This window comes from Ictidomys tridecemlineatus, unplaced genomic scaffold (genome assembly GCF_052094955.1).
Source record: "Ictidomys tridecemlineatus isolate mIctTri1 unplaced genomic scaffold, mIctTri1.hap1 Scaffold_530, whole genome shotgun sequence".
Lineage (NCBI taxonomy): Eukaryota > Metazoa > Chordata > Mammalia > Rodentia > Sciuridae > Ictidomys > Ictidomys tridecemlineatus.
In genome coordinates this window covers 54,983-76,212 of record NW_027523494.1, presented here as the reverse complement: position 1 = coordinate 76,212, position 21,230 = coordinate 54,983, and the positions used below count along the sequence as shown (strand labels likewise).

Here is a 21,230-nt window from a genome sequence, read left to right as displayed (position 1 = left end):
AGTGGTAAGAGCTCAAGATGATAGCTACTCCCAAGCAAGTTCGTGTTTGTACTGGTTAGCGTCAGAAACCCAATAGAGGAATGGGTCCTTCTACTGCTCACTGGTTAGGCTCATCTGGGCAGAACAAAGTGAAGGGGCAGCTTTGGGATCTTAAGAGCCATTTCGGATGATAGAAGATGGATATCTTATTACCTTAGCGATTGTTTTTCAACTTGAGTTCAAGAAGAAGGTCTAAAGGCCTTGTGTCATTTTTAAGGAGTGAATGGTGATTGCTTAATTTTTTTTAAATATATAAGTATTTATAAAATGGAATTATTTAAGCACCAGGGGTATGCATTTAATGGACATTTGCAGTAGCAAGTGCGGATTAGGCCAGTTTATGATCCATAATAAATGATCTGTCTGTTCTTTAACTGAAGACCTCGAGCTGCCATCATGTGTTCTAAACATTACGCGGTCTTAAATTGCTCTAATTCTTAGCCGTAATTTAATTTGTACCTATAACAGACCCTTGGCAAAAGACATGAAACCTAATACTGAAGATAAAATAAAAACAGTATTGGCATTTTAATTTTTATCATTATCCAGAAGTAATTCTCAGATCCTGAAGCTGCAGAGTTCTTAGACACATCCAGGTGTCTCTGTGACAGTGCCCAAGAAAAAATGTACTTGTGATTATGTCTAGCTCCATATTATAGAATATGCATCTACTTTAAAATAATTTGGTCTACCTAGTGTTGCCAAAGGCCTACTAGCACCCCCCAAAAAAAATTGACCTACAGATATATTATTTAATAGCAAGCCAGATTCAGTCAAAATAATACACTATCTATATAATTTCTCATTAGGAAAGACAGATCTTATTTTAATCAGCTAAAAAATACCTAAAACCATAAAATCTACTTTGATAATGACTTTACACTTGTCTGATTACCCTCACATTTTTCACCCAATCTTAACTTAGCTCCTTATATTTCATCTGACCCAATGACCACCTTTGGTGGTGGACTCTTCCTCCCTGCCCACAGCTCCAGGTGATTCTATGTTGCTCCCCATCCTCCTTGATCCGGGTCTTTGCCTCTGTGTCATAGCCACATTCTACCTCCTCTGCTTCTCCCAGAGAAGAACGCTGCTAGAGAAAGATGCACAGTCATAGAAACCCAGGTCAGGTTCTCCTGGGCCACTGAGCATTTCTAATATACTTTTCTTCCATTCCTTAGAACTTTGATAGTGATGATTCTTCATCTTCACCTCTTTTAAGCCCTCAGAATCTCCCCACTGTCTCTTAATTTCTGCAGAAGACAGATAATGGGCATTTATCCAATAAGTACCCTAAGTTAATACTAAGCACTTCATATAAATCAATCCTGATCTCAGTCTAACTCTACACATTAATATTGCCCCCATTTTACAGTAAGAAAATTGGGGGCACAGTCAACATGATGAACTGGGGTGACAGCCCAGGTCTTTCTGGTTCCAAAGCCCCATGAAACTCTTGTTCTCTTTCAAACTTACTATCCTTTGAATAACCTTAAAACATTGGATCAACTCATCCCTTTTTAAAAATATTTTTTCCTGTTTTGTTTCTCTCACCTCATCTAGGATGTGGCTCCAACAATAGTCATCTTCTCAAAACTCCTATTCTTTGGGCATCTTCCTTCCCACCTTCCACTAGTATCAGTTCTCATTTACTTAAAATGCAAGTAAAATGTCTTTTCCCTTGACCCAGCTAATTCTTCTGGTTACTGTCCAAATTTCCTTCTTCCTTTCTGGGTCAAAAGTCTCCAGCATGTGCCCCACACCTGCTTCCTCCACTTCCTCTGCCCAGTTCCTCACCAACTCCCTTCCATCGGGCTTCAGCCGTGGCCTTCTTATTCCAACTGCTCCCTCAAATAGGTCTCAACAAATTCAGCCGCCTTGACTCGGCCTTCACTTTGCTAAGCACAGGGGGATTGACAGACTGTCCCTTCCTCAGATCCTCACCGCATTGCTAGTGGCTGCCATAAATCATAAATCAGCCAGTCAGGCTGAGAAAAAATGCAGCTACCCCAGAGGAAAGACAGATTCTGATGTGACCCACTTAACTCCAAAAGGAGCCCAAGATTCACCCAAGAACTTAAAGGGATTCTGTGTATGCTTCCTTCTCTCAGGTTATTTTGCTATTTCCTCCACCCAGTCCCCAGGACACTCTGGTTTCAATACTCAGTTCTTTGCTTTTTGACAAGTTCAGCCAACTTTCCTTGAACGCATCATGATGTTCACACTTCTGTTTATTGCCATGTCCTCTAGTTTGCATCATAGCCCTATATTCCCAACTATAAATGCCTATCACATAAACTCCTACTTGTGTAAAACTGTGTGTCATCACCTCCAAACTGGAGTAGGGCCTACACAGTTGCTATCTGCTGTGAGACCAGGCATCTGAATACCTAATTGGAATCTTGGGGTTATCCCTCATGCTTCTCTCCTCCTCACCCATTTATCCCTTCCACTAGGATTTTTGAAGACGGCTTCTATGGCAGGTTTTTATGGTAGCAAAACAGACAGGAAAACTCTCCGCATGTTTGAAAGTTCTGACATTTTTCCAAAAATGTCCAGCGGTTATTCCTTTACTTTTATGACTGATCCCTCAGAAGTTTTTCATCTTGCAAAACTGAAGTGCTGTACCAACTAACCATCTTTCCAAAGTCTCCCTCCAGCCCCTGGCAACCACAATTCTTTTTTTCTCTATAAATTTGATGACCCTAGCTACCCTATACAATATTTGTCTTTTTGTGACTGGCCCACTCCACTTAGCATAATGTCAGCAAGGTTTATCCATGTTGTAACATGTATCTAAATTTCCTTTTTAAAGCTTGAATAATATGTTTACATCTACCAATTTTTTTGTTTATTCATCTATTGACACTTGGGTTGCTTCAAACTTTTGGCTATTATAATGCTGCTATGAATTTGGTGTGCAAATGTCTCTTTAATACCCTGCTTTCCTTTACTTCTGTGTCTATATCCAAAATCCAATTGGCAGACCATGTGACAATTCTACTTTAAATTTTCTGAGGAGCTGCCATAGTATGTTCCAGAAGAGCAGCAGCCACTTCACCTTCCCGCCAGCAGTGCAGGGGGTTCTGGTTTCTGCACATTCTTGTAACTTTTCTGGTTTGGGGTACTAGCCATCCTGATGGGTGTCAGATAGGATCTCATTGTTTTGATTTGCATTCCCCTGGTGTTTAGTGATGCTGAGCATCTCTTCATGTTCTCACGGCCATTTGTGTATCTTTTTTGGAGAAATGCCTATTCAGGTTTTTGGCTTATGTTTTGATAAGGTTTTGTTGTTGAATTGTAGGAATGTTTTATATATCCTGGATACTAACCCCCTTTCAGATATGTGATTGGCAAGTATTTTCACCCATTTACTGGGTTGCAGGTGCTTAAGCTTGAAATAGATGTTTTAATATTATTTAATGATAATGTGCTTGAACTTTAAAATGACCCTCATTAAAAAGGACTTTTCTCCAAAGATTATTTCAAGAATAAAACAAGCCTTAAGTTTTTTTTAATATCACATTTTTTTCTCATCTGATATAAATAACATTGGGAGGTAAATCTCAGATAATTTTTATAAAATAAAAATTTATTGTTGTCAAATAAAATGTAGGGGCTGGGCGTGTAGGTCAGTGGTAGAATACTTGCCTAGCATGTAAGATAGCTTGAGTTTCATCTCCAGAAGCAACCAAAAAAAAAAAAAGATAAAGTGGAATTACTTTTTACTTGGCATATTCCAAAGAAGAAGTAAAAATGTGACTTTGTAGCCTTTAAGCTTATTAAGTTGTTGATCAGATGAAAGGGAATAAACTCGCTAAAGTACTGAAGAGTGAGGACTGATTTTTGTAAGTGTGAAAATGTTACAACCTAGAGAACATCTTATAAAAGGAGACTGAGTAGTAAACACTGCTGTTCCCAAGTCAATACACCTGTCCCCTGAGTATTAGCACACTGACAGGGGCTGGAGCTCAAGAAACCAGTATAACAAGAATTTATTGATCCGAGAATTGGCTTTTTGTTTTGTGTAAATATCCTGCTGGTTTCCAGAAAGTGCTTTCAGGGCCCTCTCATCTGTCACATTCATGATAGCATCCCTGATGGTGGGAGTCTAGCATCAGAGTGTGTGGTTAGATAGCTACGTGCTTATATGGAGGCTGCTTTAACTCTAGGTTTTCTGGTGGCCTTAAGGAGAAGAGAAACAACAGATTGTGTAGTCCACATTGTATGGTACAAGGAAGCAAACCAGTTTATCACCAGAGACCAATTTTTTTCCTGGCACTGAACAATGAGAGGATTGCGTCACCTAAATCTCAATAAACATGACAACAATAGACATAATGGACAATATTTCATGAAAGGTATAGAAACATTCTTCTCTGCCCTTGACAGAAAGCCAGGGACTGATACTGACTGCAGTTCTGCAGAGACATTTCTGTGATAAAGTAATGTGGTTTAACTTTTGATCTCTTCAACTAGAACCATTTGTGGTTCAGATGGGCCTTGACCTGATCTCTGATTAACAATACTTCCAAAGCCTGTTTTCTAATACATGTGCAAAAATTTAGACCTGTAAGTATCAAATACCTAACTTAATAGCAATATTCTGCCCCTTAGTTTACCTTTTGTACTGGCTATATTTCAGAGGAAAGGAAGACATGATCTCCTGCATTAGCAAATAGGACGAACTATTCACTGATGATATAACATGTTTTAAACCAGAATCTAAGAATTCTTGTTTCTTGAAGTTACTACTTCAGGTCTGGTCTTTTATTTCTTTTTTAAAAAAATGATAATTTATGGAGAAAATTAACATTCAAGAACCAATAGATGGAATAGATGGGGACCCCTAAGATGTAGTCTTCCCAAATCAGATCCTGAGAATGGAGTGATAGCAGAATCATTGTCTATTCTAGATTAAAATCTTCACCAGCTGTCAGTCAATCACTGTGTGAAAGATTGAGATTAGAAAGTGGAAGACATCTAAGGGCTCTGTGCATTGCTGAGCATCAGGAGCATGTGCTGAGCCTCACTGGGTTTGTCTTATCCAAGAACCAAATCCAGATTGAAGGACCAGTTTCTTACCAAGTGCTAGTCACATAGAAATCATGGCTCTGATTTTCAATTGCGATTTCAGGAGCCAGTTGCTTCTTCTCCTATCAGGGAGTATTCCTTGCTCAACAGACTAATTTCTTCTTTAAAAGGGCTGCAACTGTCTGCACAAGATAATTGGTTTTCTGAAATCTAGGTCTCACATAAATGAGTAATGTCACAGTCCAAAAGGAAGGCTCACAGGTCATATTTTTTTTTTTTGCATTTTATCCCCCATGATGCCATAACCCAGGAAAGAATTTCTGGTTATTGTCAGGCATTTTCAAGAGAACCAGAGGGAAATAAAATGTCAATGAGATGGGCTCTGCCTTTGTAGTAACCCTGGTGAGATGTTAATGCTGCAACCAGGGCAGAAGCAACAATTGGATTGAGGATGTATTTTGAAGGTGGTGCCAACTGGATTTGCTGACAATTGATGGGGCATGTGCAAGAAAGGGTGGGATCAGGGATGGCTCAGAGAGTTTGGCTTGAGCAACTGCAAGTGCGGTATTGCCATCAGCTGAGATTTGGGTTTTCTCAAGCTATCTACCAATTGCTCTTATTTTTAAATTCTCCTAATAATTATCTTTAAATACTTGGTTGTCAAAGCAAATCACAAGAGCAGACACTGAACCAATTAGAGTATAGCCTTTGACATCAAGTTTTAAGGGTTGGATCAGTAAAATAACTCTGACTTAATACATATAATACATTTTTAAAGGACAGCAGAATATATATGTGTGTTAGAGAAAGAGACTGGAGATTGAACTCAGAGCCACATGGATGTTAGGCAAGAATTCTACCACTGAGCTAAACCTCCAGCCTCCAAATCAGCATACTTTTGAAGCAGTTTATTGTTGAGAAAAGAATGTATAAAAAGTAGAAATAGCAAATTTTGTAAGTATCAATTTCACCATTAGCAGAATTGTGGTAGATTCTAGATTAAAACCTTTATCAGCTGTGTCAGGGGTAGACATAGGAGCTATCAAAAGCTAGAAGTCAAGAGTAGACATTTAAGGATCCTGAGCAGCATGTTCGTTGGCCAGAGGAGGAGTGTAGGTAGAGAATGTTCAGTGTAGAGTTGAATATGCTTTTTATAAAAGCATTGTTATATCTAATAAAAATTGAATGTGTCAATTAAGGAGGAAAGTGAAAAAAATTGGGAAAACTCCATTATTGTTTTCCAACTAAGGTGCCCTGATAGGTTATGAAGCACTGTTTTGGTCCTTAAAGAAAAAAACCTTAGATACTCATAAGGTGACTGATTCAAAAAATAATTTGTAGTTACATTCTTAACTCCCAAGTTCTGCCTGGCATTAAGAAGTTTTGGTTCCTGCTGTGTCTGTTCACAGCTGACCTCTGCAGGGCTGGTGTCTGGGAAAAAATTATCAGGCTTCGAGGTCTCTCTGTATATCAGCACCATTCTCATGGCTTTGCCCACATCAAAACTCTCCACAAGTTAAAACTTTGGATTATTGTAAAATGAGAGCCCTAAAAGTCAGCCACTGATGCCTCATTAAAAGGAGATGCTTCCTGGTTATTTTTACTGCATTCAGTGGGGGAAGCATATGTGATAATGGTATGTGGAGTTTCTTAAAAGGCCTAAAAGACTTGTAAATGTCAGCAAGCTTTTGAATGAATGAAATGTGTCCTGGGTACTATGCTCCTTCTGTGCACATATGTTTTTTTTTTGTGACAAGCTGCAGCAGCAAGGCATCCTGCTGAGTGGTTTCAGCTGATCTCTGCAGACTGCCCAGCCTGATGCTGCACCCCAGGAACAATGGCATGCCTGTACCAGCTAGCTGATTAAAGGGGTCGTGTGCAGCTCTGGAACTGGGCCTGGGATTTGAACACATGAATTCACTAACATGAGCCAGAGGCAAGTCCAGATTATTCCTGGGCAAAAGCTAGACATTCCAGTAGCCGTGGGCACATGTGACTGATGGTAACAGCAAACTCAGAGCTCCTGTTCTGTTCCACATCTCAAGATTGGGTTCACCAAAAGCTTCTGAGCAGACTTCTGGGTTCAAATTTGGATGTGATTTAGACCAGTTTGGATGTGGTTTTGACCAGCCATGCAGCAGTACTCTGTTCAGCATGGAGCTGGGCTAGACAAGGAAGTCCTCTCCCTCGGTTTAGTATTACAGGAAAGAGTAAGTAAAAAAGTAAAGAGTTAAATAAAAAAGTAAAGAGTTAAGTAAAAAAGTGGCAAATGAAGCTCCCATAACACTGTGCTTTCAAAATGTATCTGCAGAAGAGTAAGCTGTATTTATCTGTTCTCCAGTTTAGCCTATTGTCAAAAGTGGTGGAGATAATACTACCATTTTATTTGAGTGTATATGATGGCATATTGCAGTTGTATCAGTAAGTGATTTATTTGTGGAGTTTTGTAGATTTATCATCGAAGGGCTAGCAGACTACATGATAAGGCAGTGCCACTGTACTCTTATGGCTTCATTAATTATGATACCTAGACATAATTAGGCTCTAGCTAAGAATAGCAGATAAAATGGAAGATCATTCTGGGAAAGATTCTGAGAAACTGAAAGAGCATTAATAGAGGGCATCTCCTGATTCTCAGACACAGAACAAAGCCTCCTCCACCATCAAGGATGGCACCACGCAACCAGCTTCTACAGCAGTTGCTTAGGAATATGTTCTCTTAGCCTCTTGGTTTTGTGTCCATTTCATATTTTAGGATACCCTGTAGACAGAAGTAATCGGAAATATCCTGCATGATTCAGAAAAAAAAATTTCGAAGTTAATTCATTCATTTTTAATTAATAGTCTATTTTTTAGACCAGTTTTTAAGTTACTAGAAAAATTGACCAGAAAGCACAAAGAGTTCCCATCTGCCTCTTCTCCCCACCCAAGTCCCATGTGCAGCTTCCTTCATCTTGCATCAGTGAGTGCATTTGATATAACTTGACGAGCCACTATTGATACATTAACATTCAAGGCTGTCATTTGCATTAGGGTCCACGCTCTGTGTTGGGGAGTCTGTGGATGTTGACAAATGCCTAAGGAGCATCCCTCAGCTCCATTCATTCCCCCTTTTCCCACTTGTACTCTGAACTCCTGGCACCCACTGTTCCTTTATTGTCTGTATGGTTTTGTCATTCCATTTATTTGTAAGTTAACTGTCCAGCTGTTCTGAGGAAGTGTCATTCATTTCTTGATTCATAAAGTGGCCCCCCAGTAGTGTGCCCAGGTAGTGTTCTGTGAATTGCATTGGGATTTATAGCAGAGGATCAAACATCCAAACTCCCACTCTTTGTGAAGCTTCAAATCTTCGTGAAGCTTTCCATCAAGCCTCCAGGCTTGGCTGGGTCCTAAGAAGACAAATGGGCACCATGAGAGCACAGGGTGAGAAGAGGGGGTTGGAGAAAGTAGGTTGAGCATGGAGCCTCCTACCAGTGGTCTCAGGCCAGCCCCATCTTCCTATTTTTCTTTCTGACCGTGTACCTCTGTGGGTTGGATCTGTTGGCATCATCCAGCTGTCAGTTGTGTTTCTCCCTGAAGACCAGCTACACAGTGCCATTTCCCAACTCTTCCCTTCTCTGTTGTCTCTGGGAGATGTGCATGTACTTCTGTCAGACTTCCATTCAGCTTTTACTATTAGCTACTTATAGCCCTGCCTACTGCTAATAAAATGATAGAAAATTTAAGCAGTTAGAAAAATTAGATACCCATCATTTCCACCTAAAGACTAACTAGAGAAGGTTTGCCTGCTTCAGAAGTGGATAACCCATGGTTCTCTGCCTAACCTCCACATCCTCTCTGCTGGGACTGGTGATGTCCATTCTCCTGAGTTGTCCTAAGAAGCCTAAGGCTTTCCCTGCCTCTTTCTCCCCTGCCCCTAGCCCTTTGGAAGTAGTAGAGATTTCAGGGAATACAAATAGGCCAGGGAAGAGGTGGAAGACCAAGAGATCCATTTTGTCTGTGTCAGCTCTGCCCCCTTTTCATTTTTATTTTATACAAAAAAAATATTGCTTAAAAGTGAACTAAGTAGGCTCTTAGGTAACCCTCCTGAGCAGGCAGGTAGGAGACAGTAATGTACATTTCCCAGCAACATCCCTTGTAGCATTATGCTGGTCACCCAGAAATTGCCCATGTGAGAGTTTTTAAGCCATGGGCATTGATAAAGAGTACCAATGACAGTTTTGCTAATCCCCACCCCCAAAGCCACTGTAACAGAGGTTGCTTGATCAAACTTTTACATTGATTCTACCATAGGAATTCAGTCTATAAACACTATATGAAATAATATGCTCTCTCCATAGTTTCAGGGTGGGTAATACCAACCACAGCCAACAGATTTGGTCCAATAAGTTTCGACAGCCAGACTCAGCATCAGGCTACACAGGCCCCACTCATCCTCTTCATTTTCCCCTTAAATGACTGAGGTGATTTACAGGTAGCTTCATCTCTTTTTATTGAAATCCCACTGTCATAGGACACTAAAGCTTAGTACTGCAGGTATTAGGCCATGATCCTAATGAACAGTTCTTTTCTTAGATGGACGTTTGCTTGTCCACATGTAGTTAATAAGGTGCTACCTTTGCTGACTGGCCCTTTCATGCCCCATGTAGGACTGCACACGCAAGAGCGAAAGCTGACGCTGCTGACCAGGCTGCACTGGCCACCCGCCAGTAGTGCGACATCGCGAGAGCTGTAGCCAGGGAGCTGTCACCTGATTTCTACCAACCAGGTAAAACCCTTCTCCTTTGATGGGAAATATTGGAGCACTGCCTTTGGTTATCTTTTATTTCCTTTCTCGCATAAAGGTTCCTGTTCATGACTCAGTAATACTACAAGATCAGTGGGAGTGTATATTAAGTAACAAAATATCCCCTCAAGTTTGTCAGCAATGGAGAATTGGGGGGTTCTCCCTGTCTGCCTCTGTACTCCCAGCCACATATCCCCCCAGCTTTGAGCCAAGAGCTCTAAACAAGTCAGGAATCTAAAAGTATCTGACTTATGAAAAATTGTGTTAGTTGCACATTCCATCACAAATGTCCCGATTCAGATTACCGATGGACCCCTTGCTTATGAGAGACTGTTTTAGTTAAGAAGCAGTGGAATTACATTTTCCCACAATATTTCTTTCCCCTCAAATGCTTTTACACCATACGATAATGGCATCAGCAATAGGAGAAGAACTAGTAAGTACTGTGGGGTTACTTCGTTTGTTTTTTTATGTACCTAAACTGAAGCTCAGAGGTATGTTGTTAGTTGGAAACTACTTGAAGACAGATTAACCGTAAGAGATGAAGAGGGAAATGCATGTCATAATGGAAGAAATGGAAAGTGACAACCTCAAAAAAAAAGTCACCTTGATCACCTGTCTCTCAAATATCAAAAAATAGCCACCAACAAATACTTGCAGGAAGTTTAAATTTAACTCACTTCCTAGTAGTTTCCCAGTAAGCTGTTTTCATTTCTTTCTGGGATATACTAACAGGATTTTTGTTTTCAAAATAGCTATACCTTTGAATGTATGTGTCTCCGTTGTTCTATATGCAACATCTTTCTAGTGATTATTTACAGAGATAAACAGATTTTTAGGTAAAGAGATCAAAATGTTCTAAATTTATATTAAAGTTTGTATTTCATGGTAAATAATTTCCACCCATTGATTTTTATTAAATTGGTCAAGCTGCATATTACCCCATACCTCCCAGCACCCTGAGTGGTGTGGGTGTTTGGTTTGCTTCTGGTTCTGCTGAGGGTAAGACAACATAAGAACCAGGGGCATCTCTGAGTCCCGATGTACAGGGTAAGTGAATGTGAACAGAATGGCAAGAGCCATAGAAAATCTAGAAACTTGGCTTTAATAAAGGATGGAGTAATGCAAAAAAAAAATTGACCTGCTGATTTGGGGGTTATGCTTCTTTTTTGTTTTTGTTTTTAACATTTAGTTTTTAGTTGGACACAATATCTTTATTTTATTTATTTTTATGTGGTTCTGAGGATCAAACCCAGGACCTCGAATGTACTAAGCGAGCACTCTGCCACTGAGCCACAACCCTAGCCCCTTTTTTTGTTTTCTGTTTTATTTCATTATTGTTTCTTGCAAAGAAAGACAGAAAAGGGCTAGGTTAAAAAAAGACTCAGTTTTTGTTTTTATATAAGGGGCCCAGTTGGATGCTGAGATGTTAGATACTGCTCTCATGGAGTGAACTCTCTAAGAGTCCAAGACCAACACAGAGGCAATCACTGATATGGGTGTTTTCTCTCATGTACATCTCTTGAAAGCTGGTGGGTAGTTTTGAATCCTGTATACATATTTATATTTTGTTGCAAAAGGATTCCTTTGATTTCCTCTTCCGGTACTGATAGATAGTACTGGAATCACCTGTTTTGTTCACACTTCCCCAGTGTGTAAGTACTTTGGTGAATTAGCTGTTCTAGGAGGTGTTCAGCAAACCTAGTAGGTGTTCCTGGGCTCTCCAGGGAGCTGCCATGGTAGAAAGAAGCTGGACAGTGAGGAGACACTGGGCTTGGGCTGCTTTGACAGCAAACAAACTTACTATTGTTGTCTGCAGACGCCAAGTCCTGCTGGGAAGTGGGGTCCCTCGAGACTTCTATTAGGTGTGAGCAAGAGGGAAATGATATGGAAGGTCATCCCAGTTTTCCAGACTGAATGGCTTTAAAGGGCTTTTATGGTGTAAAAGCATTTGAGGGGAAATAAATATTGTGGGAAAATGTAATTCCACCCCTTCTTAGCTAAAACAATCACCTATAAGCAAGGGGTCCATCAGTAATGAATCCATCCCAGGAGCATGATATGACAGTGGGTCTGTTGGCAGCTGGAGCTCCCAGAAAGGCTGCACCCACAGCCAGCATTTCCTGTAGCCACTGGAGAGAAGGCCCTTTCTGTAGGGAGCATCACAGGTCTTCTCAAGGGCCTTAACTCATGCTTTCCACTCTGCATTTACAGGTTGATCATATCACATAGACATTTGCTAACAGGGCTTTCAAGGAATTCTTCTAAGTCAGGCTGCTCATTGAGTTTACATATATCAGACATAAATATCTCCATTGTTTTCCATGCCTGTGCCATGCCTAAACGCTGCAAGCACTGAGAAAAAGGATGTCATAAGCTTACATTTTGGACATTTTCATGGTAAATCGATTTTTTAGGAGCTGGTGGTATTTTCAGGTATATACCATCTTAATTAAATCTTATGGCCGTACTTCAAAAAAAAAAAAGAAATGATTCTATAGTTGAGTTAAAAATACAGGAAAAAACAGCCATATGGGCTGTTCTCAGAGAGTTAAGTTCCCATAATGAAAGAGCATACAAATGGATGTATGTGAGTGTGTGTATAGATGATTACATAGAGACAGTTGAATTGTTAGCAGTGTGAATGACATAGTGAGTCACTCCCAAGAACTCAGAAGAAGTTTGCCCTCTGAAGGTTAAACTTGAAAATGAGCCATGACACTGCACAGAGAGAGGTCAGATGATCTGCGGTGATAGTGTGGCTGCAAGAACTGCAGGATTTCCTCGTAACATGACTGGGTGTAGGACAACACCTCCAGAAAGAATCAGCAACCCGAGGAAGTATAGAAGATAAGTGAGTCACAGAGGCAAAGATTGGCAGTGTTCATCCAAACCCTGACCAGAGAAGCCTGAGCCAAACCTGGGATCATTGTAGTTGCACTGGCAAGAATGTTGGGGAGTAGGAGGCAGGAAAGTATAGCCAGCGGTGTGTATGGCTGTCTTGGCAAGATCATCCTGACCTAGGAAATGACTGCATCAGGCCAGCTCAGCTTCATGCCATTAGGTAGTTGATTCATCTCATGCTCCTTGTCCCCATGCCACATTCACCAGTAACTAATTTTATGATCAGGCTTTCCACGAAGATCTGTCAAGAGGGAGAGCTTGCTGTCAACTAATGAATTGGCTTTTCGGTATCATACATCAGTCTTGTGAGCTGTGGTCATGTGAGTCTACCCCAAGCCATGGTTGTGCTGGTAAAATTGTGTTCCTAAGCCAGGAGGGCTGAGATGAAGGTTCGGAGGGTGATCACCAAGAAGATGAAGGGGTTGGAGAACAAGGACAACTGGGAAATTATACACAGGATTCTTTGTCCTATAGTTTCAGTTTGTTCCCTATCAAGATTCTTGTTTTGTTCTTAATTGCAAGTTATGTTAAATAGGATGTAAAGATGGTTTTATTTATCAGTGGAGCTGGCCATGGGCTAAAGAAATTGAAACACTGTCCCAGAATGTGGTGAATTTATGAGTCTGAACCCCTTTGGGAGACAGGCAGCCCACTTCCTTAGGCAACATGCTTATTGCCCTGTTTAAGTAGGTTGTGCTCACACACAGAGTACACTCATTATCAAAGGTGAAAGTGAAGTCTCGGGTGTAGATTATTATGGACTAGAGTTAACTAAGCTTGCATTTCTGACAGGAGTTATAAGTCTGTAAAAACATAATTGCCTATGCCTCTCCTTAATCTGTCCTACTTTGGGTTAAGAAAAATGAAGCATCCAGAAACAGATGGCTGTTAAGCTCTCCTTCCAAACCTAAAATACATTTTTTTTAAATGAAGAAGGGAAAGCAAATAATCCACTAGCACACATGAAATTAGTAATTCTTAAGTTTTCTGGTTATTCTCACCATATATTCATTCCCATGTATTCAGTTTCACCAAATATGTACTGAGTGCTGGCCCAGGGCTGGGCACCGGAATAGATGTCCCACAGATCTCAGGCAAGTGCTACGGTTGTGGTCACAGACGGTGTGGCATGGTTACAGATGGGACTGTAAGGTCCTAGAGGAAAGGAGGGGACTTGAAAGTGGTCCTGCTACTGATTAAATCATGCTTTTAGAGTTGTTCAATCTGGTCCTCATTGATTGATTGGCAGTCTCCTGAGAAAATGCCTAATTTCTGCTTCATGACTTCTACTGTCACTACGAAGCATTTGCTATGGGTACTGCCCTTCTAGAAATTTGTTTGGGGGACTGTTCATGGTGCTCCTTCTGCCCATAACCAGCCCATGGTGGCTCACCTCTGAAGTTCAAACTGGATTCCCTGCTGCCAACATCTGCCAACAACAACCTTTGTGCCAACCATGAAGACTTAGCTTCCAGTGTCAGTGGGTGGTGTGCTGACTTACTTCATATCGTGTGGCATGTCACTGAGCAGGTGACCTGCATCTGACTACTTCCCAGTTTGAATCCCCAGTGGGGACAAAGCCCTTAGAATTCATAAATGGTGTCTATAAAAACACGACTGACTTAAAAATGCTGACTGTATCAGCACATGTCATAATTTCCCTCCCTGGCAGCGTTCTGGCTAGTCCTCTTAATGAACTGCTGCATCTCATCAGCTTTATGTTGCTGGCACCACACTGCTAATACACACAACCACACAGGACAAGTAGGGGGCACAGCATGTGCCTTCCAAGAGAAAGCCTTCCAGGAAAAAACTTCTGTCCTCTGCATTATATTAAATGTCTTGTTTAAAAATCATTCCATCTTACTATGGAAAAGCTAGCTGTATATCCTTATTGTTTGGCCAGCTGTCATATGATTATGCTACTTTGGAACCGTTTCCAACTGGATGTAGTCATATGAGGCTGATATGAGGACCACATCCAGTCAACATGTGCATTTTTTTGCGTGCTTTCAAACACCTGTGATTTGGTGTATACTAGGATCATCTGGAGCATTAGATGAACATTAAGATTTCTAGGGCTTTGATTTGTACTTACTAAATAAAAATCTCTGGGGATAGCACCTCAGATTTGGCTGAGGACTGGCTGCAAGAATAGTTCCCGATGGGATTGTGTGTATATCTTTAGCCAGCCATTTTCAAAAGCATAATAAAGCTAGGCATTTTTTTAAAATCTAAACTTTGGTGCTAAAATATACTTTCATTGTTCTAGTAAATTCTTTTTTGTTGTGGTGGTGGTGATGGCATCATGGATTGAACCCAGAAGTGTGCTACCTCTAAACTACACCTACAGCCATTGTGATTTTATTTTGAGACAGGGTCTAAGTTGCCCAGATTGGCCTCAAACTTGGAACATTCCTGCCCTAGCCTCCTGAGATTACTGGTGTGGGATTATAGGTGTGTGCCATCACACCCGGCTCTAGTCAATTCTTTGAGCTCAACAGATTTGGAGTATCATAAAAGCCCTGTTGATGAATCTGGGTGGATATACCTGGAAAAACTCATCTTAGAAGAGTAGGCAAAAGCAATTATGTAAGACATGCTTTTCCTCATGCACTTGGGGAGAAAAACCTGTGCCACACCAGACTTCTGAAATTGAAAGAGTGATTAGACTTGTATTTGAGAATTAAAAAACATGATAAGAAATGAATTCAGGAGCTCAGGCTGTGGCTCAGTTGGTAGAGTGCTTGCCTAGCACATGTGGGCCACTGGGTTCACTCCTCTGCACCACATAAAACATACATAAAAATATTGTGTCCACCTACAACTAAAAAAATATGTTTAAAAAAAAAGAAATGAAGGCAGGGGTTGTGGCTCAGTGGTAGAGTGCTTGCCTAGTATGTGTATGTGTGAGGCACTGGGTTTGATTCGCAACACTGCATATAAATAAATAAAAATAAAGTCCATTGACAACTAAAAAATCATTTTAAAAAAATGAATTCAAAGGAGTCCAAAATTTAGCTTTATAAACCCATTAATAAAAATTCCTTTAATGGACAAATTATCTTCAACTTGACCTGTTACTAATAATACAGTGTAAGTTAAAAAGTGGGAAGGATTCTCTTTACTCTTTATAAAAGCATGTTTATGGATTGGGTATGAGGAGTCTCCCCAGAAGCCCTTGTGTTAATGCATGAATGTTCAGAAGTAAAGTGGTTGGATTATGAAAACTCTGACTTAATCAGTCCATCCTAGTTTGAATACTAGGTGGTAACTGTGCGCAGATGGTATGTGGATGGAGCAGGTAGGTCACTGGCGGTGTGCCCTGGAAAGGTGCATCTTCCCTATGGCCCCTTTCTCTTGCCCTCTCTCTGCTTCCTGATTCCTCCATGAACGGAACGGTTTTCTTTCACTGGGCCTCCTCCTTTCGCCCTGATGTGTTGTCTCACCTTGGGCCCAGAGCAATAGAGTTGGCTGTCTATGGACTGAGACCTCTGAAACCATTAGCCCCAAATACTTTCCCTCTAAGTTGTTCATGACAGGAATTTTGGTCACACTGATGCAAAAGCTAAGTCACATACCTACAAAATACATAATGTATAATATTCAAGTTTTATAGGAATTTTCCAATAATTAAAGTATATCCTAAAGTGCTGTCTTACAAAATTAATTTTCCTTGAACCAGTGTAATTGAGTTGCCTAAGTCTCTCCCAGCAAACAGCATCTTGTACTGGTCAGCTTTTCCTCAGTCTCCACCTCAGCTGACAGCTATCCCTTTGGTTGGGAATCTGTGGAAGCAACTCCCATTTCTGCTGTTTGTATTCTTTCCACAGTAAATGCAGGTGAGGCCAAGTGTCACTGGGATTAATCCTGAATTTGTAAGCTGCACTGTCACAGTCCCATTTTCAAAATGAAACACATGGGCCTTTTATCATCTCTCTCACCATTCAGCATCTCTCTACTTTTATCTTCCAATTTTAAAAATACATAGCTAATCATGTTTGCCAGAGTATATTATTTTCTCCACATTTTTCTCTGTGTGTAATTAAGTTAAACATGAGCATTTAATGTTCCTTAATCTTGAGATAGATACTGGTGATTTTTTTGCAAATATAACTTTTGCACTTATCCTTTAAGGACATTAGAAGAACTTAGTCATTTGTGTAATTGGTTCAGTGTTATGTGGTTTACATTAAAATTCCATCAGCTCCAAGAGTCTGGACTATCTTAATTGTCTTTGCTCCATACATTCCCTTCCAGACCTAGATGGGTAGGTTCAGCAAAGCTATAAAATCAAATGACAGTAAAACACAAATAAAGCCAACTCTGATGGCATTTTAGACAAAGGGGTGACATATTTTAGGATATGTGTCAGACTCTCAGGAAAGTATACTTTACCACAGAAGAAAAGGAGGGGTTGTAAAAGTAAATCTGCAATAGAATCACAAGGGGCTTCTCCCCAGAGGACCAGTATGAAAGACATTTTGGACTTTAAAGAGTAGGGACAAAGGTTGGGAGTGCAGCTCAGTGGTAGACCTGGTGCTTAGCATGGGTGAGGTCCTGGATTTGATTTCAGGCGTCAAAAATAAATGAACAAATGTAAAAAGCAGGACTGAGTCTGCTGATGGGAAACATAATCACCTTTTGTGCTTCCTTCTTCCCTCAGTACCCAGCACATAGCACCAAGGAAGAATTCAGAAACAAAGATGTCATCTTTTGCACATATTGCGTTTGCCCCTCTTCTTCATCTGAGCAATGCCTCTTGCTGGGCCAGGAAATCGTACCACCATCTTTGATGGAGGAGTTGAAAGAAAGTAGCCTATTTTGAAAAGAGGGCACTTGGCTGAGGCTGGTGGTATGTACCTGTAATCCCAGTGGTTTGGAAGGTTGAGACAGGAGGATGAAAAATTCAAGACCAGCCTGGGTAACCCTGTCTCAAAATAAAAAGGGTTGGGGATGTGGCTCAGTTGTAGAGCATCACAAAAGACAGTGAGAAGGATGCTTACCAAATTAGGAAAGGAAATATCAATTATTTTTTATTAATTTTTATGTATTTATGATACTGGAATGCATTACAAATCTTATTACACATAGAGAGCACAATTTTTCGTATCTCTGGTTGTATACAAAGTATATTCACACCAATTCATGTCTTCATACATGTACTTTAGATAATGTCCATCACATCCCACCATCATTTCTAAACCCATACCTTCCCTCTTCCCCTCCCTCCCTTCTGCCCTATCTAATAGGGTTCATCTATTCCTCCCACATTTCCCCTCCCTACCCCACTATGAATCAGCCTCCTTATATCAGAGAAAACACTTGGAATTTGGTTTTGTGGGATTGGCTAACTTCATTTAGCATTACCTTCTCCAATGCCATCCATTTACCTGCAAATGCCATGATTTTATTCTCTTTTATTGCTGAGTAATATTCCATCGTGTATATATACCACATTTTTTATCTATTCATCTACTGAAGGGCATCTAGGTTGGTTCCACAGTTTAGCTATTGTGAAATGTGTTGCCATAAACATTGATGTGGCTGTGTCCCTGTAGTATGCTGTTTTTAAGTCCTTTGGGTATAGAAAGGATAGCTGGATCAAATGGTGGTTTCATTTCCAATTTTCTAAGGAATCTCCGTACTGCTTTCCATATTGGCTGCACCAATTTGTAGTCCCACCAGCAGTGTATGAGTGTGCCTTTTCCCCCACATCCTCACCAACACTTATTGTTGTTTGTCTTCATGATAGCTGCCATTCTGACTGGAGTGAGATGAAATCTTAGTTTTGATTTGTATTTCTCTAATTGCTAGCGATGATGAACATTTTTTCATATATCCATTGATTGATTGTTTATCCTCTTCTGAGAAGTGTCTGTTCAGGTCCTTGGCCCATTTATTGACTGGGTTATTTGTTGTTGTTGTTGTTGTTTTGTTGTTGTTGTTGTTGTTTGGTGCTTAGCTTTTTGAGTTCTTTATGTACCCTAGAGATTAGTGCTCTATCTGATGTGTGAGGGGTAAAGATTTTCTCCCCAAATGTAGGCTTTCTATTCACCTCAAAGATTGTCTCTTTAACTGAGAAGAAACTTTTTAGTTTGATTCCATCTCATTTATTGATTCTTGGTTTTAATTTTTGTGCCAAAGGAGTCTTATTAAGGAAGTTGGAGCCTAATCCCACATGATGGAGATTAGGGTCTAGTTTTTTTTTATTAGTCACAGGGTCTCTGGTTTTATTCCTAGGTCCTTGATCCACATTGAGTTAAGTTTTATGCATGGTGAGAGACAGGGGTTTAATTTCATTTTGTTGCAAATGGATTTGCAGTTTTCCCAGCACCATTTGTTGAAGATGCTATCTTTTCTCCAGTGCATGTTTTTGGTACCTTCGTCTAATATAAGATAGTTGTAATTTTGTGGGTTAGTCTATGTGGCGTCTATTCTGTACCATTGGTCTACCAGTCTGTTTTGGTGCTGGTCAGTGATCTCGCAGCAAGTAAGAGAGGATGGCTTCCTCACCGTAGACTTGAGAGATGGTTTGTCAGCTCCTGCTCATTTACAAAGGTGGCCAACCACATTGTGTGTGACCTTGACTTCATATCTTGGTAATGGAAAGCAGCTGGGAGGAGTGGTGGCCAAAGTGTGCACAGGACTAGGTCCTGGGGTGAGGCAGAGACCTAAAGTGCCTAAAAGGAGGATGCTGCCTTGGAGAACTGTCCCAGGTCCCCCAAGTTGCCCCTGTCAGGACCACAGGCATCCTTAAGTGCTGTCAGCCTGTGCCATCTTTTGATGCACTCTGCTTCTTTATAACTTATTCCTGGTAAAAATGCACTTTTTAAAAACTGAACATTTTTCTATTCCTAGAAAATAACATGATTGTTACAAACATCATGAAGTATATAAAGTAAATCAAAATCCTGAGGCTAAAAATCCTGAGGCTGCAGCCTCAAAGACAACTGCCTTGTCTTGACTTGGACACCTGCAGAACATCTGTTTGTCACAGCTGTGAGTGGACAACCTGGAAAGGATTTGTACAGCACATCCTAAACTACAGGAGTTGTCCCAACTAGAAAGTTTTTGGTTTGGGGGATTTTTGAATATTTATTTTGTAGTTTTAGGTGGACACAATATCTTTATTTTATTTTTATATGGTGCTGAGGGTGCTTCATGCATGCTAGGTGAGCGATGTCCCCCTGAGCCACAACCTCAGCACCCAACTAGAAAGTTTTAATGATTCTTTGATGACAGATCATTACCAATATGTTATCTGCAGAGTTTGCCTTACAATATTGATACATTATTACATTTTCAAATACAAGAGTCACTTCTTTATATATAAAGAATGTGCTTTCTGTGTTTTAAGTGTACAGTACTAATTTGGATAAATAGGTTAATTATGGTGTTCCTCTACCAACATGAATTTCACCTCTATGTTCTGCAGGTACAGAAGAATAATACAATTAGGGAAGTCAGAGTTGATTGATTGTTATGGCTATCAAAATAGGACAATTAACAGAATGTATTGTCATAAAAGTACCCTTTCAGTAATAAACAGTATCTTTTCCTGGAAAATGAAATGTGTTCATGCTTAGTCAAAGCCTTGAAAACAGATTTAAAGGGGAAAAAGTTAATCTCCTTTAGCAAAAAAAAAAAAAAAAACTATAGAGAAACCTGATATACAAGACTTTACATCTTATTTTTCTTTTTTTCTTTTTTCCCAGGCCCCGATTACATCAAACAGAGATTGCAGGAAGGTGTAGATGCTAAAGAAAACCCAGAAGAAAAGGTACCAGAAAAGCCACCTACCCCAAAGGAATCTCCTCATTTTTATCGGAAAGGCACGACACCCCTGAGGTCTCCTGAGGCAAGTCCCAAACAGAGCCACTCTCCCCAACCTCCCTCCCCAAAGTCCATGAAGAAGCAAAACCCCAGCTCCGGGGCCAGACTCAATCAAGATAAAAGGAGTATGGCTGACGAGCAGGTGACAACTGTCGTTAATAAGCCCTTGATGTCAAAGGCTCCCTCAAAGGAGGTCGGAGCCATGGTGTCCCAGTCCAAGTACTCTGGCGGCCACCACATCCCCAACTCCAGTAATGGGGAGCTGCATTCTCAGTATCACAGCTACTATGTGAAACTGAACGCCCCCCAGCACCCTCCAGAACACATGAAGGATGATGATGAAGTGCACCGTCTTCCTCAGCACTGGTGCACAATCCATCACCTAACAAGTGGAGTCCCCCCAAACCTGTGACAAAACCAGTTGCCAAAGAAAGCAAAGCTGAGCCAAAAGCTAAGAAGTCTGAACTTGCTATACCAAAGAATCCAGCAAGCAACGATTCGTGCCCTTTGGAAAAAGAAGCCAATTCAGTAAGTCTCACCACAAGTGTTTTCTTTTCCTTCCTCCCCTTTGGTTCTTTCGGGGAGCCACAGAGGGTGGTGCGCATCTCCATAACTGCCTGGGCTCACAGAG

At 40.6% G+C, this 21,230-nt stretch overlaps 1 pseudogene; it reads left to right on the top strand.

The window, feature by feature from the left end:
- LOC144373923 (junctophilin-1-like) overlaps positions 1 to 21,230 on the top strand; it is a 71,836-nt pseudogene that overhangs the window by 46,390 nt on the left and 4,216 nt on the right.